Below are 26,975 nucleotides of genomic sequence, written 5' to 3' on the forward strand. Positions count from 1 at the left end.
TGAATAAGAAGAAAGCCTAGGACTTTCTGGCTATTAATTTTACTACCAAAGAATCTAGAAGTTGCAATCCAGTTTGATAATTAAAGTTCTTTTAAATAGCATTTGAAAAATTCTTTGTGGACACTAGATGCGAGACTATACTGTACCCAAACAGGACCCCTATGACCTGGGTTCTGAAGCTTTTCACCTCAGTTACCTGTTCTTTCAGCCACTCCTTCCCTCGTGCTTTCTTCATTTACTAAAACCAACCGTCAGGCTTCTCCCGGGCCCTTCTCCTCAAGGCCCTATCAGGGAAGGGTGTAAACGCGCGTTCACAGCTTTCAACACCAACGTCTCACACTGAGACTCACGCCGAGAACTGAGTTTCTTGTTAAAAGTTTGTCACCAAAGATTTACACATCTTGGGGATAAAGCTAACACCACCTGAAAAAAGAACTGAGTTCCTGATATTCCCGTAAAATCTTAAAACCCCAGACTGGGATCCTAATGAGTGTTTTTTAAACGCTTCTGAGGGAAAGACAGCTGCATTACGACTTCTACACCAGTAGAGTGTAAGTGACAGCGACAAAGGGACCCCATCGCACTTCCAAAGACAAGAGGTTTACCACGGCAAGGCTACGAAATAGGCACGGAGACAGATACTGAAGACCACAGCATAAAAATAACTCTCTCTTCTGCTGCATGAGGAACCAAAGAAGCCAAGTAGAGGACTGCTGTGCTGAGCCGACCGCGAAAACTCCGAGAACGGAAATGTGTGACATCCTCCCTGTCATTCTTTCAGGGCGCTATTTTATACATGTTTTCTTAAAACTCCAAAAATGAAAATAACAAAGAGTTGTGTAGCCTTGTGAGTATTTCGCAATAAAGTTTCCCGAATTATTCTGACAAACTCTTCAAGGAATTCATGGTTTCAAATGGCATCATCGCTCTAGAGTCCCTCTGACCTGGGACCTATGCCATGGGTCCAAAGCCGCTTCCCCTCGTTAAATGTGAGAGTGGTCCACTGTTCCTTCAGGATCCCACATGGATCAAAGCCATCCCAGGCTGTTTTCCAACACCATCTATGTCAAGTTGCAGGGGGACACCTTTGGAACTTTTTCATATCAGATTGCTCCCGCTTTGCCAAGAGCGAGGGTACAGCGGTTTCTGAGGTGCATGCGCTGGCTAGGATGGCCGGTGCTTCCTGCTGAAGCTCCTCTACCTGTGCTGGAGGTCCCAGTGGACCATCGCTTGGCTCCTACCGCAGCGCCGCTTTGGTGTCCATGCCTCTTCTGAAAAGAAGCGTTGCCTCATGTGTGTCTTTCTGATGTATGGATTTATTTCCACTGTGGGTTAAATGGCTGGAATGTTATTTTTTTCTGCTTAACCGGTTAGGTCTCTTGAGAGGGACAACCTTAGAAGTCTGCTTTCCTTTTAACATAGGAAAAGGTCGCTCTGTGTTCTTGTCACCCGGAGACGGCTGAGTCAGAGGACTGATGCCTTTTTGAATTCCAGTTGCCTTTCTAGCTGCAAGGCCAATGCCAACCCCATAAGGACGTCTCTTTCCGGGCAGTGCTCAATGGCTCAGACTCTTCTTACCAAAACCAGAATTCTGCCGGTTGCCCCATCATAGTCTCATCCTGAATTGCCGGGTACCATTTTGTTGGAGTCTTCTATTTAGTCTTGGAAAAATCCCGCTTCTTTTCTTCCTTTCAACTTAATTTGATTATATCTCCCAAAGACATATTGATTTTGTCAAAGTTTTCATGGCCGTGGGTTTCACCAGCTGCACCAGAGTTGCCATGGCTCCAGCCAGCCAGGTTCCAAGCCGGTTCAGGGCCGAAGACGTGGAGCTGGGAGAGCCAGCGGGGGGTCCCAGGCTAAGGCCCGCTGCCCCCTCTCACGCACCCAGGCTCCTATTCTTAAGACTGATTTTCAGAATATTGACTTGGTTCCCTAACATTCTTAAAATGTGGCCAGTTAGGTTTTGTTTAGCCACATGATGGTTTTACCTATTTACACAAAGTTTAGGTATTTTGATTCCTTGACATTATTTTTCTTATTGGTGCTGAAATTCTTCCATCTTTGATGGAGTCTTCTGAAAGGATCATAGCAGACTTCGATGCTACCCTTGCTTTTTGACAAAATGTTCGAGGATCATCTGAGAAATTTCTTGCACCAGACCTGAAATCACTTATTTTTCCAGGGAATCCTGGCTCATTTCTGAGGGAAGTAAACTTACAGCCCTCAATCAATATAGCTCATCGCTGCTGGGTTGGTCTTTGTTTCTAGGTCTTATCTGTGGACAGAGCTAGGGGCTACACTTATTTTAAGGACAACATCCCTCCTGAATTCATACTGATACTTTCTAATAAATTTCAGGTTTATGGCATTTTTAATGAACCTCATTGATCTTACATCTGTATGTTCTTTCTCCCATGCTGAAAATTCCAGTTCTTAATGCCACCAAAGCAATTTCTCCATTAGTTTGTCCAGCAATATATACAAAGCACTCTTAGCAACACTACTCTTTGTAATTAAGCTTACTAAAATCAGATTTAAATCTAAATTTTAAAGATTTTTTTTTCTTTTTGGTATAACTTATAAGGTCTATATAGTCAGTTAACTGAGTTTTAACGTCAGTCAAGAGATTTTCTCTGTGTAACTATGCTACCAACTTGATATACAGCTAAGTTTAATGGTTTTATTTTTATTGCAATTACTAGAAATTGCTTTAAAATTAATTTTGTTATATAATTTACATGGTTCTAGAGTCTTAAGTACAGACAAGATACATTACTGTCAGTCTAGCTCCCTTCTCTGTGCCCTCTACCCTGGCCCCTTTTCATATAAGTAGACTTATGTTTTTAACATTTTCATTTTATCCCTCTATTTAAAAATATAGGGAAGGAAACTGAGGTGGCTCAAGTGACTGAGCACCTCTCTCCACATGGAAGGTCCCAGGTTCAGTTCCCAGTGACTCCTAAAGAGAAGACGAGCTGACACAGAGAGCAGACAGTGACCGCAAACAAGGGAGGGGGAGATAAATAAAAAAAAATTTAGGGCAGAAGACTTGGCCCAGTTGTTAGGGCGTCTGTCACCACATGGGAGGTCCACGGTTCAAACCCCGGGCCTCCTTGACCCGTGTGGAGCTGGCCCATGCGCAGTGCTGAAGCGCAAGGAGTGCCGTGCCACACAGGGGTGTCCCCGCGTAGGGGAGCCCCACGCACAAGGAGTGCACCCCATAAGGAGAGCCGCCCAGCGCAAAAGAAAGTGCAGCCTGCCCAGGAATGGCGCTGCACACATGGAGAGCTGACACAACAAGATGATGCAACAAAAAGAAACACAGATTCCTGTGCCGCTGACAACAACAGAAGTGGACAAAGAAGACACAGCAAATAGACCCAGAGAACAGACAACCGGGGTGGGGGGAGGAAGGGGAGAGAAATAAATAAATAAAATAAATCTTTTAAAAATAATAATAATAAAATAAAAATTAAAAAAATTAAAATATAGGCAAGTGTATAACTTGTCCCCTTCTTTGATAAGTGGTAGCATACCTTTCAGGCTTTTCTCCACTTAGCATTTTTCCCTTAAACAATAGATCCTGGAACTATCTCTGCAGCAGTGTATTCAAATACTCCTCATTCCTTTTTCAACTGATGAAAACGCCAGAGTGGGCATCCCATAGTGGAGACAGCCAGTCTCCAATTGGCAGACATATCAGCTGTTTGCAGAAGTTTGATATTGCAAATAAAGCTGGTATTGCAAATAAAGATTAGCCTTGTGCACACGCCTTCTTTTTTTTTTTTTTTACTTTTATTTGCATTTATTGAATGCTGAATTTATTCCTGAGCCGTAAGTTGTTGTTTCATCAGTTTCTCCTGGGAGGTCTCTTTCTCCTGTGCACCCTCCTCTTCTGGTTTAGGAAGACTTTGTTCTTTTTCAGTAGGGATCATCTCGGGGTGGCAGGGGCAGCTCACGTATGGGTGAATCCGACCACGAGCTCTGTAGGTAGGACGGGGCGACGCAGGGGCACTGCTCCCCGGAATATGCTCAGTGACCAGAGAAACTCCATCAAAACCCTTAAGTTCAACAATACTTTCTGCATTTTGCAGCAAGTGCAACAAAAATTCAGCACTTTTTTTTGGCTACTGACCCTGTGTTCAGCCCCACTGTTTGGCTTGGGCACACCTCACAACACCACCATTGTGACGATGGAATGCACACTTTGCTTCTGGAAAGTGACATCTTTCAGAAACTTGGTGGTTTTCGCATATGCATACCCTTGATAGCCTGGGCAGTTGCTCGGGTGTTCTTAAAGTGAACCTGAAGACATGAACCTCTTGATTTGCATGATTTGGTGGGGTTTTCTGGGTCAAGGGAATAACAAACCATTTTCACCTTATGAGAAGGGCCACATGCCTTCTTTTAATCGTTGCCCATAAATCTTTGGAACAAGTTCTTGGAAGTGGAATTCTGGTTTAAAGGTAAATGCATATATCATTTTTCTTACAAAAAAGGTCAAATATCCCTCCATAGGAGTTGTACTGTTTTAAATTCTCACTAGCAATATAGAAGAAGGTCATTTCACAGTCCAACTGACAGAGAATATTGTCAAACTTTTGGAGACGTGGCAAGCAAAAGAGAAATGGCACATCAAGTAATTGCGATCAGAATTTCTGTTAGTATGAGCCTTTGCCTTTTAGGTGTCTGAGGTTGAGCCCATCTACTGCTTAGCCACCCTCCACCCCCAGCGAAAGCCCTGCCTTCTGTCTGCTGGAAAGACTCTCATTCTGGATTTGGTTAATTCCTCCCTTGGGCTGATTTTAAAATGTTTCTTCTCTATTTTGTGCTCATATAAATAGAAACTGAGATTCAGAGGTTTGGTGGGATTCAGCTTCAGCTGATAAGGCCAGACTCTTCCAGAGACGGGCTTGCGCCAGGAGCCAGGTCCCGCCGGCAGCTTTGCCACGCCTGGCCAGCTGGTCCACACACCCTCCGCTGCGATGGTCCCAGCACAGTTTCCCCTTGTGGTTTTAGCAACCGCTGATGACCGCTGCCTAGCAGGGGAATAAAAAGGGTGATTTTTTTTTAAATCTGTCATTTTTTCTGAGTTTATTAGCTGGCAATTTTCTCTAAAGAAAACCTTTCCTTATCACTTTTTTGATGCCTCTCAAACATTTACAGGGTAAATGCTTTATTTTTTTCCTTTTCTTTACCTTTTTTTTTCAGAATAGTAAGATGGGGCTAGTATTTACAGAGCATAGTCTGTGTACTGGGTCCTATGTTGCCATCTCTTCTAAAACATTTTATCAGGCAGAGAAAGAAAACCTTTAACTTTTATTTGAAATAGTTTCAAACATATGACAGCTGCAAAAGTAATACAAGCCCCATAGAGAGAACCCCAACATACCCCCATACATTCAGACCCCCCAATATTAACATTTTGCTACCTGTGTTAGTCATCAAAGGGGTGCTGATGCAAAATACCAGAAATCTGCTGGCTTTTATAAAGGGGGGTATACCAGGCCATAAAGCACAAGTTACTTCCCTCACCCAAGTTTATTGCCTGGCAAGCTGACGTCTGCGAGGGTTCAGGCTTCCTGGGTTCCTCTCTTCCTGGGTCTTGCCTCTCTCCGGGCTCAGCTGTTCTGCTCTTTCCACAAGGCCAGCTATAGATGCATGGCTTGTTTCTCTTCCTGGGGCTTTCTCTTTCCTCTCAACCAAGCTCTTCTGTGTGCTTAGTTCCTGGGGCTCCAGCTATGACTCCAGCATCAAAATTCTAACATCAAAAACTCCAACCTTCCTTCTCTGCAAGGGGCAGGGACTCAACGTCCTACTGATGTGACCCAGTCAAAGCCATAATCATCACTTAATCAAGTAAGAGCAAGCCTCTGAATCCAATACATTCTAATATGCCCAGAGGAAAAGACCAGTTTACAAACATAATCCAATTCATCAATAATATCAAACTGCTATACCATCTTCGCCATATCATTCTTATCGATTGATCTATCTATCTATCTGTCTATCTATCTATCTATCTATCTATCTATCTATCTATCTATCTATCTATCTATCTAGTTTCTTTCTTTCTTTTTTTAATTGTGGAAACAAATATATAACCTAAATCTTCTCATCCCATCCCCTCCCAAGCATACAATTCAGTGGGACAAATCACATTCACCACCACTTTCCTTTCATCCAAAACAGAAATCCTACACTAATTTTACATTAACTCCCTAAGATCCCACCCACACCACCACCCCTGGTAACACAAACTCTACTTTCTGTCTTTATGCATTTGCATATTCTCCGATATTTTCTTTTTTGTTACATGGGGCTTAAATTTAACATCCTAAATCTATAACAATCTCATTTGTTTAAATCTCTACTGACCTGCAGTTGCATACATGAACTATGTTCCTAAACATCTCCAACCCCAAACCTCTATGTGGTTCTTGTCACAAATTACGTATTTATTTATTTATTTATTTAAAGATTTATTTTTATTTAATTTTCTGTCTCTTTTTGCTGAGTCTTGTTTCTTTGTCCGCTTCTGTTGTTGTCAGCGGCACGGGACGTGTGGGCGGCGCCATTCCTGGGCAGGCTGCACTTTCTTTCGCGCTGGGCAGCTCTCCTTACAGGTGCACTCCTTGTGCGTGGGGCTCCCCTACGCGGGGGACACCCCTGTGTGGCAGGGCACTCCTTGCGCGCATCAGCACTGCACGTGGGCCAGCTGCACACGGGTCAAGGAGGCTCAGGGTTTGAACCGTGGACCTCCCATGTGGTAGACGGACGCCCTAACCACTGGGCCAAAGTCCGTTTCCCAAATTACGTATTTATACATTATGAGCCCAAACCACTGATTTATCATTGTATTTTATCCATTTGCTTTTTAGATCCTGTAGGAAGTTAAAAAAGCAGAGTTACAAATCAAAAATACAATAGTATTGACATTCACATTTACCTGTCATTGTTTTCACTGGAGATCTTCATTTCTTCATGTGGCTTCAGTCAACTCTCTATTGTCCTTTCCTTTCATCCTGCAGATCCTCCTGTAGTTTTTCTTATTGGACCACTCTAGGGTGATGAAGTTCCTCAGCTTTTACTCATCTGGGAATGTCTTAATCCCTCCCTTATTTTTGAAAGACAGTTTTGCTGTATATGGAATTCCTGATTCCTAAATTTTTACTTTCAGCACTTTAAATATATCATCCTACTGCCTTCTTGCCTCCATGGGAGTTCATTGAGCGTATTAGATATGAATATTCATGTCTTCCACTAAATTCAAGAGGTTGTCAGTTATATTTCTTTGAATATTCTCTCTGCCCCTTGCTCTTTCTCCTTCTAGGATCCCCACCATGCATATAATGGTACACTGGATGGTGTCCTACGATTTCCTCAGGCTCTGATCACTTTTTGTCTTCCTTCTGCTCCTCAGTGGGTGATTTCTATTGTCTTATCTTTAGGTTCACTCTTTCTTCTGCCAGATCCAATCAGCTGTTCAACCACTGTAGGGAATTTTAAATTTCTGTTACTGTTGTCCTCAGCTCTGTTTAGTCCCTTTTAATAATTTCTATCTCTCTAATGATATTCTCTTTGAGTTCATCTGTCATTTTACTGATTTCCTTTAGTTCTGTGCCCATGTTTCCCAGATTTAATCCTCCTCACTGATGGTTTCAAATGCTTTAATCTTCCCCTCTGCCTGGGCCATGGCTTTCTGTTTCTTTGTTTTGTTGGGCCTGGACATTTTGATATTTTAATATATTGTCATTAGAACTTAGACTCTGAGGTCTCTATTCCTTAAGCTTGTATCCAGCTAGTGTTATAACAGTGCTTTCCTTGAACGACAGGAGGGGAGGGGGAGGGGAGGGGGAGGGGGAGGGGAGGGGGAGGGGGAGGGGGAAGGGAGGGGAGGGAAGGGATGTCTTTGCCTGTTGACCTGTGTGAGTGCTCTCTACAGGGCTTATCCATACAATGAGTTTAGAGAACTGCTCCAGGCCAAAGTGTACCACCCTAATCCTTTCTACCCATGTCTTGTCTTGGGCATCTGTGTGTCTCTACAAATTTCCCCATTTACAGATACAAATGTCCCTTCTTCCTAGGAAACAGTTTCCTCATGGTCCCAGGCACTGCACCAGAGGTCCTACAGCCAGCAATTCCTTGGTGGACTTAAGTGCTCTCCCACAGCATTCAGCAGGAGACCCAGCGGGCTGCCTTCTACACACGGCAAGTTCTGGATGGTGAGTCCCTCAGGTGCCACCATACAGATTGGGCTAGATGTGCTTGCTCCCAGTAAATGCACAAGGGTTACACTGCTCCCCTCAGAATCAGGACCAGGGATCTGCCCTGAGCTGGTGAGGGGTGGGCGAGGGGCCAGCCAGAGCACCATGAGGTCTAGCCACTTTTTTTTTTTTTTTTTTTTCAGAAAAATAGATGGACTTTTTATTGTGGTGCAAAGAAGAGTATAAAATATATTTAAAGTCTGGATAATTTTATAAAACCAGATATGGGACTTGTGCTATCAGTAATAGGAACTTAGATAATTCAGACCAATTCTTCTGCTAAAAGCAACTACAAAGCTGGGAAACCTTGAAAAAATCCTTTAAATACCTCAATCAACCATATGCATACACTATGATACCTACACGTTTAAGTGCCTTTTTCTTAATCCAGCATCTGCCCTGTCAACTGCATTCTTTTAACTCTTTCCTGGAGCTGTGAGAAAGATGTTTTTCTTATAGTTCTTCTGGTTTCTCAAAGCTTCTGTGAGGGATGGAACCCTGAAGCTCCTTGCTCTGCTATCTCGTTCAGGACCACAGCTGCCAAAATACTTTTTAAAGAGAAAATTATGAGTCTCTATTTTCAATTCAAATTCAAGATTATGGGTTTTTACTTCTCTGATTTTACGTTTTTTATATCTTTTCTCTTAGGCTGAAAATCTTGGCTCTGAACAACAGTAACAAGATCATTTGCTTCATCCTATATGTGTAATTGTTTCGAAATAACCATATCAATAGTGTATTAAAGTTTAAATTTCTTTGAAGTGTTTTTGTCCTTAGACTACATTCTATTAGGAATATAAATCACTTGGCTCAATTAATTTCTCTGCCTGGTTATGCTACAAGCCTAACAGACTTTTTAGGTTCATTTAGTTCATTTTGTTTTCAATAATTAAGGGTTGCTTTTTTTCCTTTACAATTTAATTTTTCTTTTTAATTACGCAAAAATTTGCACATGGTTCTGAAATTAAAACTCTGTAAAATTCACCTTTAGACAAGTGTCATATCCATTCCTGTCTCTTCCGTGCTATTTCTTCCCTCCACCACAAGTCACTATGTTTATTAATTTTTGCTTATCCTTGCATTGTTTCCTTTTGATAATAAAAGTATTATGGAGATATATTTATATAACACTTTTGCATGACTCTTTTCACATATTTCCTAGTGGATTTTTGGGGTGGAGACCCAGAGGTAAGATCAGTGGTTCTAAGGGCAAAACATATGGGATTTTGCTGTATATTGCCATAATCCCCCCACAGGGGATTTGTATCCCCACCAGCAATATATGAGGTTCCTGGTTCTCCGCAGCTCTACCAACGAGTGCATTATCAGACTTGGGATGACTGCTTTCAACTTGATGACAATTATGGTCTCAAAGGAGTTTTGATTTGTATTTCTCATATTATAAATGAGGCTGGGCATTTTTTCATATGATTAAGAGCCATTTGCATTTCTTTTTCTGTGAGCTCTTTTGTTCATTCTTTAAAATTTTGGTTTTGCTTGAATTCTTCTCACACTTTAGGAGTTCTTTCTGTGTTGGAGATATTAGCTGAGAATCGCCCATGTTTTTCAGGTACTAATATTTTGTTCATTTTTATTGCTGAGTCATAGCCCATGGTTTGGATGTGCCACACTTTATTTTTTCACACCCATATGTTTCCTTCCTCTTGGGCAAATACCTAGGAGTAGAAGTGCTGGGTCTGCTGGGTCTGCGAGCATATATTTAACTACGTAGTAGGTTTATTATTTTTAATTAAATTAATAAACGTTTAAAACATCAGTTTTGAATTCTAATACAATAAATATTAATAGATGCAACTTGCATAAACCAAGGCTTTTTAATTTCCAGTAATTTCTGAGATTGTACAAGGTCTCAAAAGTTTGAGAACTGTTTAAGAACAGGGCTTCTGAACAAGGGGTCTATGAGCTTGAATTGAAATTCAAAAAAACACTGTTTTTATGGGGACGTGTTGGTGCAAGTGTCATCTATTTATTAAATAACACAGTACACTGTGGACCTAGTAAGGGGTCCATGGTTTTCACCTGACTGGCAAAGGGGTCTATGGAACAAGAAAGGTTGAGAACTCTGTTTTGGAAGAAAATGTAGAAACGGAATGTGTCTTTTTTCTAAGCAGCCACAGGAGGGAGCCTGAACTCAGGGTTCACCTGATCGCTTGAGGCGCGCTCGCGTGAACGGAGGCACATTCTCAAACACCCAAGAACATATCCAAGGGTACTCGATTGAAAAACGACCTCCTGAGAGTGGAACATTCTGTGCTATGACCATCTCTTGCACTTGTGCATTAAGCGCTGCAACAGAGGGGCCTTGTCTTTAGGCTGCTGGGGTTTTTTGTTTTAAATTTTCACTGCAAATAAACTGCAAAAAGAAAAATTTCTTGGAAAGTGCCCAGCCCCTTCCTATCCTCAACATTACGCGTGTTCCCATTGGATCTGCAAATATCACCAAGAGAAATACTGAGCGGCACGATTCCGTGTTATCAGGTAAAATCAAGAGCAATTGCTCTGGAGAAAACCAGCTCTTCCGCGCTTCAAGACAATGTCGCTGTTTCTCTATCTCCACGGCCCTCGCGACACTATCAATGGCTACGTCCTTCCCAGGAGCCTGGATGCGGCTCGCCGCCTTCAGGTCCCTGGGGAGCTGGTCGTTGCGTCCCGGGGCCGGGGAGCCGAGGTCAGCACTGGCCCGGCGCCCCGCGACCTCCCTGCGCCCTGCGTCCCCGCAACTGAGAGCGGCGCAGCCACTCCGGGGTGGGTGGCCTCGGAGGCGAGGGTGCGCGCGCAGCGGCCCGGAGCGCGGGCGCACGGAGGCCCCCGGGAAGTGGTGGCTGATTTACCTCCCGCTTAGGGGTTAATTCAGGCTCCTTTGGGGCCCCGAGCCTGCAGGGGCGCGAGGCGCAGAGGCGGCGGGACCCAGATGCGGCGGGACCCAGATGCGGGGTGGGGGTCAGTGAGGAAGGGACTGGACGCCCGGCCTGAGCGGCCCCAGCGGACGCGGAGCGCAGGGTCCTCTCGCGCCCTGGACCCGCCTGGGCTGAGCCTGGGGTTCAAGCCGCCACCATCGGCTCCCCGGATCACTGGAAATTCTAAAACTGCAGCTTTATTTTATAAGTAGGCCTCCCCACGTTCGTAATGCATGTGACGCTAACACGCAGCCGTTTTGGGGAACGTTCCCAGGACTTCCGAAAGTTGGAAGCAGGAGACGGTGCTCTGGCGCCTGGCTCCCCGCCCTCTGGGGCCCTGGCGCACTTTCTCTAGAAGACTCTGACTCAATTTTGGAGAAGCTGGCGCAGTCTTGCCAGCAGCCACTAGAGGGGAACCTGATCCTCAGGATTCATAGGGTCTTCAAGAAAAAATCACAGGATTATAAATATTTCCATTTGTTCTGGAAATGTTCAAACCTCACAAAAGTAAAGAGCACAGAAAACGAACCTCTGAGAACCAAGCTCCAGCAGGTGCAGCTTTAACCGCTCTTGCTTCGTCTGCCTCATCTTATCGCTCCCGTTACTCCTGAAGTACTTTTAGAGCAAAACCCAGGCCTGGTCTCATTTCACCCACAAACAATTCAATGTGTCTTTCTTTCTGGAAAGGATTTCTTAATATTTTAACAACCACAACACCATTGTCGTGTAACAATAGCTTCTGGGTTATCTCAGGTGCCACTTTGCAGTTGGTGTGTGTGAACCCCTTTGCAAACGGGCCACGCATTTGTTTTGGGTAGCGTGTCTCTGAAGTGTCTTTGTATTTGTACGTTTCGCTCCTTCCTCCGCTTGGTTTGGGGTCTGCTTGTCCGCTTACTGGTTTTGCCTGACACCCACTTGAAGAAAGCGACCGTCCGCCCTGTTAAATGCCGTCTCCGGGTGTCGTTGCGCTGCTCTTCCACTTCTGATTTCCACGTGCCGTGGGGCTCCGGCTCAGAGGCACAGAAGGGCAGGTGGTGTCTCTTTCTGGCTGTTACCTTTGGCCCACAAATTCAGGTCCTTCACAGCAACGGTCCCTGCTGGTGGCGCAGCTACACATCGTGGTTGACTGAATGGAGGATTTCACTAGAAGTTGCAAACGGGGGCTAATCTAGTTGGAGCCTTCTTCTGCAATGATGAGCCAGAACTCTCCTATGAATAAGAACCTCCATCATATTTTTTTCCCTTTATCAATTTTCCTAATAAAGAGTGGGTACTTTTGTTTTCTCTTTCTTCCATCAAAACCTCATGGAAGGGAAGCGGACTTGGCCCAGTGGTTAGGGCGTCCGTCTACCACATGGGAGGTCTGCGGTTCAAACCCCGGGCCTCCTTGACCCGTGTGGAGCTGGCCCATGCGCAGTGCTGATGCGCGCAAGGAGTGCTGTGCCACGCAGGGGTGTTCCCACATAGGGGAGCCCCATGTGCAAGGAGTGCGCCCCATAAGGAGAGCCGCCCAGTGGGAAAGAAAGTGCAGCCTGCCCAGGAATGGCGCCGCACACACGGAGAGCTGACACAACAAGATGACGCAACAGCAAAGAGACACAGATTCCCATGCTGCTGACAACAACAGAAGTGGACAAAGAAGAACATGCAGCAAATGGACACAGAGAACAGACAACTGGGGCGGGGGAGGGGGGGCGGACGGGGAGAGAAGTAAATAAATCTTTAAAAAAAAAATCATGGATACATTTGATGCACTCAGGCAACTGCCGCCATCGTTTCTCCGTGGCCTGGTCCCTCGTCTGGGCCGGGGGACCCCTTCAGCCTTGCTCCTGTGTCCACTGCTCCCCAGCGTGAGGCCCCATCCGGTGAGGACCGAGTGGGGGAGCGTGAGTGAAGGGGCCCGGCCTGCGCCACACCCCGGCCAGCTCCTGTCAATCGCCTCATCCTGGTGACACATTTCCTCACCTCCGTCTCCTTTCAGAGATGGCTCTGGCCTCCTGGGGGAGCAGAGCACATCCACGGGTGAGGCCGGGGAGGGCAGGGAGGGAGCGGGGGCTCCAGGGCTCGAAGGGGCCGGCAGTGAGGCTGGTGCCCGGGACCCCTGCCCCCAGGCAGGGCACAGGCCAGAGGCGGGGGCCCCGGGCCCACCGCGGCCCTCACCCCCAGGGGTCATTGGCTGGGCCTGTGGGAAGCCCTGGGACAAGCCTTGGGCGTTTCCTGACTTAGAAATAGTAAAATGACAGCAGCCCTGTCGTTCTGTCAAAATAAACAGCAGTGAGGACACGCGGACCCCCGACCTTCTGGAGGGTGAAGCCTGCTCTCTCCCTCGGACTCGCTGGGCCTCCGCTGTCAGCCTCGGGAGGCTGTCTGAATGGTGGACCTGCCCGCCAGGCGCGAGGAAGGAGGGTCATTTCGAGGATTTTCAGCACCCACAAGAAGCACCAAAGAGAAGCAAAAAGTGCTGTTCAGAATAGCCACCATCTCTGCTTATGTACTATAATAATAAAAGTATTCTCTTAATTAACAATGCAGGCACCGGGACGTGGCACTGGCCCTGCAGCCCCTGCTGTGTTTTAGCACCTGCGAGACCCACCTGTCCTGACCCCAGGACTGCCCTTAGCCCAGCCCGGGGAGTGCCGCTCGCTGTGTGGTCCACAGCCTGGAGCTGGGTCCCAGGACACCCTCCGTGGCCCTGGCAGGCACCCACGCCGCTCTCAGCAGGCATTGCCGTCCACCTCTCGCCTCTTTCCCTCTGAGCCCTCACCAAGCCTCACGAGGTTCACGGGTACCCCACAGTCAGTAAGAGGTGGCATCTGCAATGAGCCTTGTTGCTCTCTCCCACCTAGACGATGTACCTTTCCACTCGTTGTCCTGTCTCCTGCGAGACCCAGGTTTGATTGTAGCAGGTCCCATGCAGGTGTCTTTCTGCAACGTGCTCAAGTTCTCGTCTCTAACGCCGGTATGTGTCCCTCTAGTGGTCACAAGGAGAATTGCACAGGGCTGCTGCAGCAGGACTTTTACACCAAAATGCTCTTAGGCAAATAACCTGAACAGGTTCCCTGAAAGATTCTGGAATGAGGAAGGGGAGAGAGGTGTCAATATTAAAGATGCAAGCAGTAAGATTTTAGTGTCCTTTGTAAAGTCTTTAAAATCATAAATTATTTGAATTTTGCCTATACTCAATTCTCAGCTTTTGTCTTAATATAAAAGAAATAAATCCCACCCACCCCCAAATGTAAGTAAAATAGGTCCTAGGAAAATTCTTAAGTTTTATCCAAGGGGCTTCAACAACACCTGAGGCTCAGCTCAGGGCTCCTTGCTGAGGGACCGACCTTAGTGTGAAAGGATAAAGTTGAGCAAATCAGCAGGTACATGCCCACCTGAGCCCTGACCCTTATTTTCCTCTTAGATTTGTCTTTCTTTTATATATACTTTGAATGCCTGTTTTGTTGCTGCATTTTATGTGTCTATTTGGTGCATATTAAGCCATCTGCAGAATAAGGTGGGCTATAAAATAATGTGAAAACCAAACTATGAGAAGGAAAACAACTTCCATATAGTGAGGGTTTCCCCCCCTGGGGCCAGGGTCAGGTGCAGCTGTACATCCCACCATGCCCTCCTGAGAACAAAATGAAATAGGTGTTGTTGCCTCTAGTTTACAAGATGGCTACTGAGGCTCAGAAGGTTTATTCAACCTTCCAAAGGTCACAAAATAATTAAGTGGTACAACTGGAATTTACTGATGGCCTCTGGGCAGTGCTCCAGGCTTCTCCCTACTGGTTCAACTTCTCATGTTTCATTCCAATCAGAAGTATTTGTTGATGTCAAGGGCAAGAGCATTTCTTGGGTAACCGGGATGGGATTTTTACTAAGGAGAAAAGAGGCGACAATTGTCAAGCCCTTTGTCCCCACCCCAGTTGTGGTCTTTTAGAATCCCCTTTAATGACAATCGCAGAGCTCTGCACTGCCCCACGCAATCATCTGAGTCAGGTGAGCACCCCCGGGTGCTCCCACCACCGCCCACTAAGCCTCCCGCTGACGTCTGGCTCATCACACTGTCACCGTTTACAAACCTGATGGTCTGCCTGCTCTGAGCTCCCCTTCTAGCCCAGTGCCTGGCACATCCAGGTTTTCAAAGTCAAGATTCTGGAGAGAAGAGAGGCACAGGGAGACTGCTGGAGACTTCAGCTCTGCAGGAAGAAGACCAAACAGAACGTCATCCAGAAGCAAAGTGCACTGAAGGCAGCCTGTTAAATTACTACCAATTTAGGGGCATCAAGTGACATGCATTTGTTATCTCCCAGTTGCCAGGGATCGGGAGGCCATGCAGGACTTCGCTGGGACTCACAAGGCTGAAATCAAGGTGCGGGCTCAGCTGCATTCTCATCTGTAGCTCGGGGCTCTCTTCTGAGCCCACTCAGGTTGTTTCTGGGTCTCCGGTCCTTGTGGTTTGGTAATGGGATCTCATTTTCCTTGCTTGCTGTTGACCAGGGTCCTTTTCAACTTCTAGAGGCTGCTCTCCAGTCCTTGCACATGGCCCTTTCCACCTTCAAAGCCAGGAATGAAGAATGTCTGACTTCAGGAAGAACTCTTTTAGGGGCTCAACTGATTAGACCAGGCCCACCTCGGTAATCTCCTTTTTTATTCACCCTCAAGTCAACTGATTAGTAAACTGATCATGGGAGCCATAGCCCTTTCTATTCACAATTTGTGCCTGCATTAAAGGGGAGGGGATTCTACAAGGCACGTGCACTTGGGAGCCATCTCACAACTCTGTCTGCCACAGGCAGTCTCATTCAGCTTAGCAGATAAAATACAGAATCCCCTGCCAAGTAGAAGGAGCCCAAGAAAACACTGCAGGCCCTTTGTTTGAATGCTGGGGGACTAAACCCAATGTGTGGGAGTAAACCAGAAGTAGATGGAGCCTTACAAAACTTATCACCCAAACTTGAATCACTTGGTCTCCTATTGGATCAAAATGGTCTGCTCCTAACCTATCTGCCTACCAGAGGGTTAGGCTGATCCTCCCTGGAGGAAGAGAACATTACCCAGAGTTGCTACAACTGCATACATGATGTCCAACATTGAGTAAAGAATTAGCAGGCATAGCAAGAGACAGAGGTTTTAAAAGAGCAATGCAAGAGACCCTTGGAGTGACTGAACAATTCTGTATCTTGACTGGTGTTAGACCTACACATGTGCTAAGATGGCAGAATTAAATAAGCACACACACAAATGAGTACACGTAATGCTGGAAAAATCTAAACAAGATTGGTGGATTGTATCAATGTCAATATCCTGGTCAATATCCTACAGTTTTACAAGATGTTATCTTTAAGGGAAACTGATACAAGTTACACAGGATAGCTCTGTATTATTTCTTACAACTGCATGTGTATCTGTAATTATCTCGAAGTTAAAAGTTTAATTAAGCACTAATAAAATGAAAATTCTAGAAGTGAAAAATACAATTATTGAAATTAAAACTCAATAGATGGGTTTAGAAGTAGATTGGTGGCTCCAGAATAGAGGATTAGTAGACTTAGGATGGATCAGTGGGTGAAGTACAAAGAGCAAAAAGGATGAAAAACACAAGAAACTTAAGAGACATAGAACATGTGGAAAAGGTCTGACACACATGTAAGTAGAATCCCAGACAGAGAGAAAGCAGGGAAGATTTAACACTTGATAAAATAATGTCTGGGTTGAACCTCCAGAACGGTACTTTAAGAACCTTGGAGAAACATCTTCCATGGAGAGGCACCTATTAAACTGGCTGAGAAGATCAGTCAAATTCTCTGGAAATTAAAGAGGATCTAACAAATAGATAGAGATTCCATGTTCATGGATTGGAAGGCTTAGTATTATAAAGATGGCAATACCTCTCAAATTGATCTACAGACTCAATGAAATATCTATAAAAATCCCAATTTTTGGCAGATGTTATCAAGCTGATACTAAAGTTCATATGGAAATGTAAAGGACCTGAAATAGCTATAGCAACCTTGAAAAAGAAGAACAAATTTGGAGGACATTCACTTTCAAAAGTTACTACAAAGTTAAGTAATTAAGACAGTGTGATCCTGGTATAAACCTATAGATCAATGGAATAAGTTGAAAGCCCAGAAATAAACCATTATATTTATGATTAATTGATTTTCAACAAGGGTTCTGAAACAATTAAATTAAGAAAAGCTCAGTGTTTCCAAAAAATTGTGCTGCAACAAAGAGATATCAACATGTAATAGAATAAAATTAGTTGACTCCGACCTCACACCACATACAAAAATTAATTCAAAATGGACAATAAACCTAAATGAAAGAGCTAAAATTAAAAAACTCTTTAAAAAAACTATGAGCAAATCTTTGTGACTTTGGGTTAGGCAAAGATTTCTTAGCTAAAACACTAAAAGTACAGCAGCAATAAAATAAAATAAAATAGAATAATTGAACTTCATCAAAATTAAAAACTTGTCATTCAAAGGATAACATCAAGAAAGCTAATCCAAAGAATTGGAAAAAATATTTACATTATATATCTGATTAGGGGCTTGTATATAAAAATGTATAAAGAACTCTTACAACTCAATTAAAAAAAAGAAAAATAGCCCAATTTTAAATTGAGCAAAGCATCTGAGAAGAGATTTCTCCAAAAAAGATATACAGATGACCAAGAAGCACATTTTTAGAATGCAATTGTTTGCACTTACTGTGTCTGTTCATTGTGTGCTCCTCTTCTTTTTAGGAGGCACAGAAAACTGAACCTGGGACCTCCCATGTGGGTGGGAAGCACCTAATTGCTTGAGCCACCTCCATGCCCTGCTCATTGTGTCTTTCCTTGGGTTTCCTCATTATGTCTCTTTGTTGTGTCATCTTGCTGCATCATCTCGTGGCATCAGCTTGCCACGTCAGCCCATTCTGTCAGCTCGCTGTCCTGCTCATCTTCTTTAGGAGGCACTTGGAACCAAACCTGGGACCTCCCAGTGGGGTAGGGGGGCACCCAACTACTTGAGCCACATCGGCTTCTCAAGAAGCACATTTTAAAAATGGTCAGTACCTTTAGCCATCGGGAAATGTAACTCAAAACTGCAGTGAAGTACCACTGCACACTCGCTGTGATGGGTGTTCTCAGTGAGTCCCAAGTGTTGAGAAAGTGGAGAGATTGTAAGCCTCACACGTTGCTAGCTGGAATGTGAAATGGTGAAGCCGCTTTGGAAAACAGTTTGGCAGTTCCTCAAAAGACTAAGCATAGAGTTACCATATGGCCCACCAATTTCCACAAGAGAAATGAAAACAGGTCCATATAAAAGCTTCACTTGAATGGTCATAGCAGCATTGTTTATAATAGCATAATTGTGGAAATGACCCAAATGCTCATCAACTGACAAATGAGTAAATAAACTGTAATACATTCATACAATGAAGTACTGAAACTGCTGCAACATGGATGAACCTTGAAAATAAAATACGAAATGAAAGATGCCTCTCACAAAGTACCACATATTCTATAATTTAATATATATGAAAAAGTCAAGAATAGGCCAATCCAAAGAGACAGAAAGTACGTTAGTGTTTGCCTAGGGAGTGACTGCTGATAGTTAAGGGATTTCTTTTTAGGGTTATGAAAATGTTCTAACATTTCCTGTAGTGATGGTTTTACAACTCTGAATATACTAAAAACCACTGAGTTGTACACTTTAAGTGAGTAAACTGTATGGGATGTGAAGTATATTTCAATAAACCTGTTTTTAAAAAGTGAGAAAAAAGAAACTGGAGCCTACAGACAGCTGCTTTTAGCTTTTGTAAAGACTGTTCTATTTTAGTTTAAAGTAATAGTAAAGGCGGCGGACTTGGCGCAGTGGTTAGGGCGTCCGTCTACCACACGGGAGGTCCGCGGTTCAAACCCAGGGCCTCCTTGACCCCTGTGGAGCTGGCCCATGAGCAGTGCTGATGTGTGCAAGGAGTGCCCTGCCACGCAGGGGTGCCCCCTGTGTAGGTGAGCCCCACGAGCAAGGAGTGCGCCCCGTAAGGAAAGCCACCCAGCGCAAAAGAAAATGCAGCCTGCCCAGGAATGGCGCCGCACACACGGAGAACTGATGCAGCAAGATGATGCAACAAAAAGAGACACAGATTCCCGTGCCGCTGACAACAGAAGCAGACAAAGAAGAAAATGTAGCAAATGGACACAGAGAACAGACATCTGGGCGGATGGGGGGGGGGGAGGGGGGGCGGAGAGAAACAAATAAATAAACAAATCTTTAAAAAAATAATAATAGTAAAAATATTTATAACCACCAAGCTACTAGAGGGGCAAAATGGAATAATATAGAATGCTTGATCAATTCTTAAAAAGGTAAGAACAAAGAGAAAGAAAAGAATGTAATTCAAGTAGGGCAAAAGGAAAACTACTAAGAAGATAATGAAAATGTAACCCAAATATAAAGTATATTTAATATAAGGGAATGGATGTAGTTCAAGTGGTTGAGTACCTGCTTCCTGTCTACAAGGTCATGGGTTCAAGCCCTGGTACCTCCTAAAAAAAAATCTTAAAGTATATTTAAATATAAATGGATTAAATAATCAAACTAAAAGACAAAGATTTCCAGGCACAATTAAAACAACAATTTGCTGCTTCCAAAATACATGACTTAGGTGCATGTCTCTCACTGTAGCATGCCTGCAGTCCATGTCTTGGGTTTTATACTTAACTCTTTTTTTGTTTCTTAATAAACTCTTTTCTAAAATTTATTGAAGCATATCACTCATACATGAACAAACATAAACAATAAGTGTATAGTAATAGTTGTGAATTAAAAACTCTTTGCTCCTTGCCTACCCTACGGTGTGTCCTAAAATTCTTCTATATGACATAGCCAAGAACCTAAAGCCCAGAACCCAGAGAGGTCTGCTAACATATTTGACAAGCCATAGCAAGAGACAGAGAATCAATGCCTTCCAGATCAAGATTAGTCATGCAGGGATTTCATCTTCCCTCCTCAACCTCAGTTGAATAGCCAGAGGGCTTATGCTCTGTCAGGCAGGACCTACTCCCCCAACCAGCAGGAAGCAGCTACAGAAGAATGACCATCACTCTTCAGCTCCCCCCTAAGAATAAGGGTGTAAACTCTCTGAGGGGGGAGTTGAGGCAGGTTAGTATACGGAAAAGGGAAGACAAGTCACAGCTGGGACCTGGCAAAGAACATGGGCAGAGAACATGGCCGTGAGACCCTGCCCGCGAACCTCCTTCTACTAAGAGCAAACCCAGAAAGACCCTACCTAGACCCTGGCCACAGGGTCCCCTTTGGAACTCTTTCTGGGGTCAAAGGGGAACCCTGGAAACTGCCAAACAGACCTCTCCCACTGGTCCCCTGAGAGCTAATAGTGAGGCAACCAACAAAACAGCAAACAGCTGGGGGTCCTCCCCAACATTAGGAAAGGGGGTGAGGAAAGACTTTTAAAAGGCCTAACCTGGGGTTCCATCTGTAACTGTAGCATGCCTGTAACCCATGTCTCAGGTTGTGTACTTTTCTCTTTTCTTGTTTCTTAAACTCCTCATTCCTTTCCCACCCTAAAAATAAATAAATAAAATAAAATAAAAAACGATATATTACTTAGGTAAATGGATGTGGCTCAACCAATTGGGCTCCCATCTACCATATAGGAGGTCCAGGGTTCAATGCCCAGGGTCTCCTGGTGAGGGCAAGCTGGTCCACGCAGCGACCTGGCCCACGTGGAGTGCTGGCCCATTCAGGAATGCAGCCCTGCGCAGGAGTGCCGCCCTTCATGGGGATATTGCCCAGTGCAGGAGTGCCGCCCTGCACAGGAGTGCCAGCCGATGTGGAGAGCTGGTGCAGCAAGATCCCGGGATTGGTTCCTGGAGCCACCTAATGAGAATACAAGCAGACGGAGAAGAACACACACTGAATGGACACAGAGAGCAGACAATGGGTAGGAGGCGGGAATAAATAAATAAATCTTAAAAAAAAAAACATTTAAAAATAAAATTTAAAAAATGAAAAAAATTTTTTAAAAAGATATATTACTTAAATATAAGGGCATGGAAAGTATAAAGTGAAATGTTGGAAAAAGTTGCACTCACCAAAGAAATTTGACTTAGCAGACAGAGTGAATACTAAGGAGCTTGCATTCCTAGCGATAAAGAGAGTCATTTCACAATGCAAAAATGGCCAATCCTTGGGGAAGGTGTAACAGTGTAAATGTTTATGCACCTAATAACATAGATTCAAATAATATAAAACAAAAAGCTCTAGGCAAGTTTCTACAGGGGAGATTATTACAAAGTTACCATTGGCAGGTGCTGGGTGAGTAGAGAGAAAGAAGTGTTTGTCACAGAAAAAGAACTCAGTAAGTCCGGAAAACTGAATCAATGCACTCAAATTTTATCTTGTATGAAAAAATAATAAAGTGTTAGGTGGGTTGTGTTAATAGGTGTATGACAGTGTGGATAAACAGAGTATACTGTGAAACATCCAACCTCGCAGATGATACAAAGTTCTTTCATGAGGAAAAATGCAAGTGAATTCTATTACTTATGGTAAGCTATCCACAACATGGCAGAGAAGCCTCATTTACATTTTTACACTTAGGAAATACATAATCTAATCTCTCTCTATAAAGCAATAAAGAGCCATTGTATATTGTTCCCAGAGACATTGACTTAAAATGCTGCCACCACTAAAAATCCAACAACATCTGGCTAAGCACCATGTTAAAGTCAATTTTGGAAACAACAGAAGACATTATAACCTTGTACAAAACAATGAAATGGCTGAATCCTGAATTCTGTCACTGTATATCCAGGCGTTGGGAAGGACAGCTCAAGCCATTTAGGGGTCTTATAAAAACCTTTAAAAACAACTAGTCCAAGGAATCCAAGATGGCAGCAGAGTAAGGAGCACCAAGAATCAGCTCACCCTACAGGGCAATTAGTAATCACCCAGAGCTATCTAAAGCACCTGCTTGGGGGCCCCAGGAAATCAGAAGAGCCACCTGCAACATCCTTGAAGGAATGGAAGGAGGAGACTGCCCATCTGCAGAGAAGATTCGTGAGTAGAGCCCTCCACGCTGTGGAGGCCAGTGCCCATCCTCCACTGGCATCACAAGCTGCCTCTGGAGCTACTCAAGGCTGGAGTTGGAAACTCCATTTCCTAAAAACAGGAGAGGAAGACATGGTGTGGCACTGACTTCAGCTACCAATTAGTAAACTCATCAGGCTAAAGTATAATCCTAAGAACAGCTAAAGTCTAAACCTGCCCAAGTTGGAAAGAGACCAGTGGCCGCCATTTTAACTCCACCCCCAGCATGAGGGGAAGTGGGGCTGACTGAAAATCACAGAGACGGTAGGGACCAGCTTCTCTCCACCCAGATCAGATTGCAGGTCTATCCCTGCCTGTGGCAGGGAGGAAGCTAGGGGGACCTGCCCCACGTCTCTGGGAAACTGCAAGCCACATCACAGAGACCGGTGCTCATCCTACTCTAGTGGTGCAAGCCTCCTCAGGAGCTATTCCATGGTTGGAGTTGGAAGCTCCATTTCCCATAAATGGTGGAGGAAGAGCCAGTTGTCCACCAACTTCAGCTACTGCTTGGTGGGCTTGACTGGCTGAAGTATAAACCTAGGAACAGCTAGGGTTTGAACCTGTCCAAGTTGGAAAGAGGCCAGTAGCTACCATTTTGACTCCACCCCCAGCATGAGGGGAAGCCTGGCTGACTGAAAATCCAGTGATATTAGGGACTGGCTTCTTTCCACCAAGATCTGACTGCAGCCCTTGCGAGGCTCCAGTCCCACCTCTGGCAAAGAGGAAGCTGGGGGACCTGCACCAGGCTCTCCAGGCAACTGCAGGTGCTTTTGGCCGGCTCAGACTGAATAGTCAGTCACCTGGGGCTGCATTCCTGCACCCCAATAGGAAAGGGGAAGAGCTGGGTTTCCTCTGCCTCTCTGGGCAACTGCAGGTATTTTCAGATAACAGGAACTAGCTTTTTGAGCACCTTTGAGTCCATCTCCACCCTTGTCCCCCCATAGGATAGGAGGGTGCTGGTGCCCCTCAGCCTTTCAAGGCAACTGCAGGTGCTTTTGGCCTACACAGACCCTACCATTGTGCACCTGTGGCTCCACCCCCATCCCCAACAGGACAAGAGATGGACTGTGTTTGCCCAGCCTCTCTGGGTAACTGCAGGTGTTTTGGGTCCACACAGCCTGGACTGGTGGGTACTTGTGGATCCATCCTCACACCCCAGTAGGAAAGGAGGGGGCTGGTGTTTCCTTGGCCTCTCCAGGCAATGGCAGGTATTCTCAGCCTAAAGGGACTGAACTGTTGGGCTTCGGTGGTTCTATTCCCACCCTCAAAGGGCAGATGGGACAATACTCAGCTGTATTCAGCCCACACAGACTAGATTGTAGGGCACTCCAGAGGGTCCATTCCCACCCCTGGCAGGGGTGGAGGGGCAGTGCTACATCAGTGTACCTCAGCAACTGTGGTCATTTTGAACGCACACAGTATAGTTGTGTGCCACACAGCACATAGCTGCAGCTCCATCCGTACCCCAGTGTTGGAAACTGAGGCACAGTGGCCTCTCAAGGAGAGATGTGCTGTCTCCATGGCTACACTTGCAACCTAAGGAATGCGGTGTAATTAAGAATTCCCTGAAAATGGGATGAAGCTGTTAAAGGCTGAAAGAAAAGATGAGCACATACTTTTTGTAGTGAATAGAACATTTAGACTTTGTACCTTAGGATAAGATTTTTTAAAATTCCTTAGACTATGGGTAATGCTGCTTGATGTCATGTAGACTATGTGTTACTGATTGTTGTCACATAGGCTACATGTTCCTGCTTGTTTGTCACATAGACTGGGGTATATAGAGAGCCCCTTGTAAACAATGAAGTTGTCTGAGGAGTCTCTACTTGCAGACCCCCTGATTCCAGCTCTCTTGTTCTTCCTTTCTTTTTCTTTCTTTCTTTCTCTTTCTTTCACTCTCCTTTTTCTCTTTCTTTCATTCCCAATACCCTTCGGGTCCAAATGTCCAATACCCCAGGTAGGGGAGGAAGAGGCATGAAACTTCATCAGTCTCTCTAGTAAACTACAGACAGTCTTATCCTGTACAACTTGGATTACTACACTTGGCTGCAGCTCAGTCCCTACCCCTGGCAGAGGAGAAAGGTGGGAGAAGCTTCATCAATTCCTGGGGCAACATGGGCAGCTTCAGCATCCAAAGCTTACAGCACCAACTACATCCTTGACTCCATCTACACAACCAGCAAGGGAGAAAAGACAAGAAAGCCCTAAACTAAGGGAGAAACTGCACCCAGAACAAATACATCTAGCAAGCCAGGTGCAAAAACAAGATAAGCCTGCAGATGATACAAAGGAGTTGAGACAATGAATCATAGATGTTCAAACAAATCTCCTTAATAAATACAATGAGACAGCTAAAGAGATTACAGATATTAGGAAGACACTGGATGAGAACAAAGAAGAATTTGAAAGCATACATAGAAAAATAGCAGATCTTATGGGAATGAAAGGTGCAATAAATGAAATTAGAAATACACTGAAGGCATACAGCAGCAGACTTGAGGAGGCAGAAGAAAGGATCAGTGAGCTTGAAGACATGGGCTCCAAAAGCAAACATACAGAAGAACAGCTGTAGAAAAGAATGAAAAAACTTGAACAGGGTCTCAGGGAACTAAATGACAGCAAGAGACATGCAAACATACATGTCATGAGTGTCCCAAAAGGAGAAAAGAAGAGAAAAGGTGCAGAAGGAATATTTGAAGAAATAATGGTAGAAAATTTCACAACCCTATTGAAGGACATAGATATCATGTCCAAGAAGTACATAGTACTTCCATCTGAATAAATCCAAATAGGCCAACTCTGAGACACACACTAATCAAAATGTCAAATGCCAAAGAGAATTCTGAAAGCAGCAAGAGAAAAAGCAATGCATAACATATAAGAGATACCCAATAAGATTAAGTACTGATTTCTCATCAGAAACCATGGAGGCAAGAAGGCAGTGGTATGATATATTTAATTTACTGCAAGAGAAAACTGCCAGCCAAGAATTTTATATCTGGTAAGATTATCTTTCAAAAATGAAGGTGAGTTCAGAAAAATCACAGATAGACAGAAACTGAGTTTTTTTAACAAAAAGACTGGCTTTGCAGGAAAAACCAAAAGGGACTGTTATAGGCTGAAAAGAAAAGACTCTCTTGGAAGAGAGTCTAGAAATGATGATTGTTTTAGTAGCAGTATATGAAAGTGTCAAAAGAGTGGTGAAAATAAAATGATAGTTAAAACCCAAAGGTCTATAATTATATTGGATGAAATAGATTTTAAAAGGAAAACTGTTATTAGAGACAAGGAAGGACATTACATATTAATAAAAGGGATGATTCACCAGGAAGAAATAACAATCATAAACGTATAAGCACCTACTCAGGATGTCCCAAGATACATGAGGCAAACACTAGCAAAACTGAAGGGAGAAATAGATGTAGCTACAATAATAGTTGGAGACCTCAATACACTACTCTTAGCATTGAAGAGAATATCTGGGCAGAGGATCAGTAAAGAAACAGAGAACTCAAATATTAAGATAAATGGACTAAACCTAATAGACATATATAAAACATTGCACCACAAAAGAGCAGGATATACACTCTTTTCAAGAGCTCATGGATCTTCCTCCAGGATAGAACATATGTTGGGTCACAAAGCCAATATCAGTAAATTCACCAAGATTGAAATTATACAAAGCACTTTCTCTGATCACAATGGAATAAAGTTGGAAGTCAACAAGAGGCAGTAAAAGGGAAAATTCACATATATATGGAGATTAAACAAAGCACTCTTAAATAATCAGGGGGTCAAAGAAGAAATTTCAAGAAAAATCAATAAATATCAAGACAAAGGACAATGAGAACCTATAGGATGCAGTGAAGGCAGTGTTGAAAGGAAATTTTATAGTCATCAATGTTTACATTAAAAAAGAAGAAAGAGGTAAAATCAATGACCTAACTACACAGTTGGAAGAACTAGAAAAAGAAAAACAAAATAATCCTAAAGCAAGTAGAAGGAATGAAATAACAAAGATCAGAGCAGAAATAAATGAAATTGAGAACAAAAAAACAATAGAGAGAATTAACAAAACCAAAAGTTGGTTCTTCAAGTAAATTAACAAAATGGACAAACCATTAGCTAGACCAAGAAAAAAAAGAGAGAAGATGCAAATAAATGAAATGAAAAGTGAAAACGGGAACCTTACTACTGACCCCACAGAAATAAAAGGGATATAAGAGGATACTATGAACTACTTTATGCCAAAATACTAGAAAATGTAGATGAAATGGAAAAATTTGTAGGACCTACACTGACTCTAGAAGAAAAAGAAGACCTCAACAAACCAATTACAAGTAAAGAGTTTGAAACAGTCATCAAACAGCTCCCCAAAATGAGAAATCCAGCACCAGATGGTTTCATAGGTGAGTTCTACCAAGCATTCAAAGAAGATGTAATACCTATCTTACTCAAGCTCTTTCAAAAAATTGAACAAGAAGAAATGCTACCAAATTCATTCTATGAAGCCAGTATTACCCTAATACCAAAGCAAGATAAAAATATTATGAAAAAAGTAAATTACAGACCCATTTCTCTAATAAATACATGTTGGAGATTTGGACCCGTAGGGTATCAGGAATGAAAGAAAGAGAGAAGGGAGAAGGAAACAAAGAGAAAGAAAGAGCAAGAGAAAAAGATCGAGAGAG

At 43.8% G+C, this 26,975-nt stretch overlaps 1 pseudogene; it reads right to left on the bottom strand.

The window, feature by feature from the left end:
• Window positions 1–928: 928 nt before the first annotated feature.
• On the bottom strand, window positions 929–11,776 carry LOC101434722 (UAP56-interacting factor pseudogene; annotated as a pseudogene).
• Between the last annotated feature and the right edge of the window lie 15,199 nt (window positions 11,777–26,975).

The sequence above is a fragment of the Dasypus novemcinctus genome, chromosome 24 (assembly GCF_030445035.2).
Source record: "Dasypus novemcinctus isolate mDasNov1 chromosome 24, mDasNov1.1.hap2, whole genome shotgun sequence".
NCBI classification, from domain to species: Eukaryota; Metazoa; Chordata; class Mammalia; order Cingulata; family Dasypodidae; genus Dasypus; species Dasypus novemcinctus.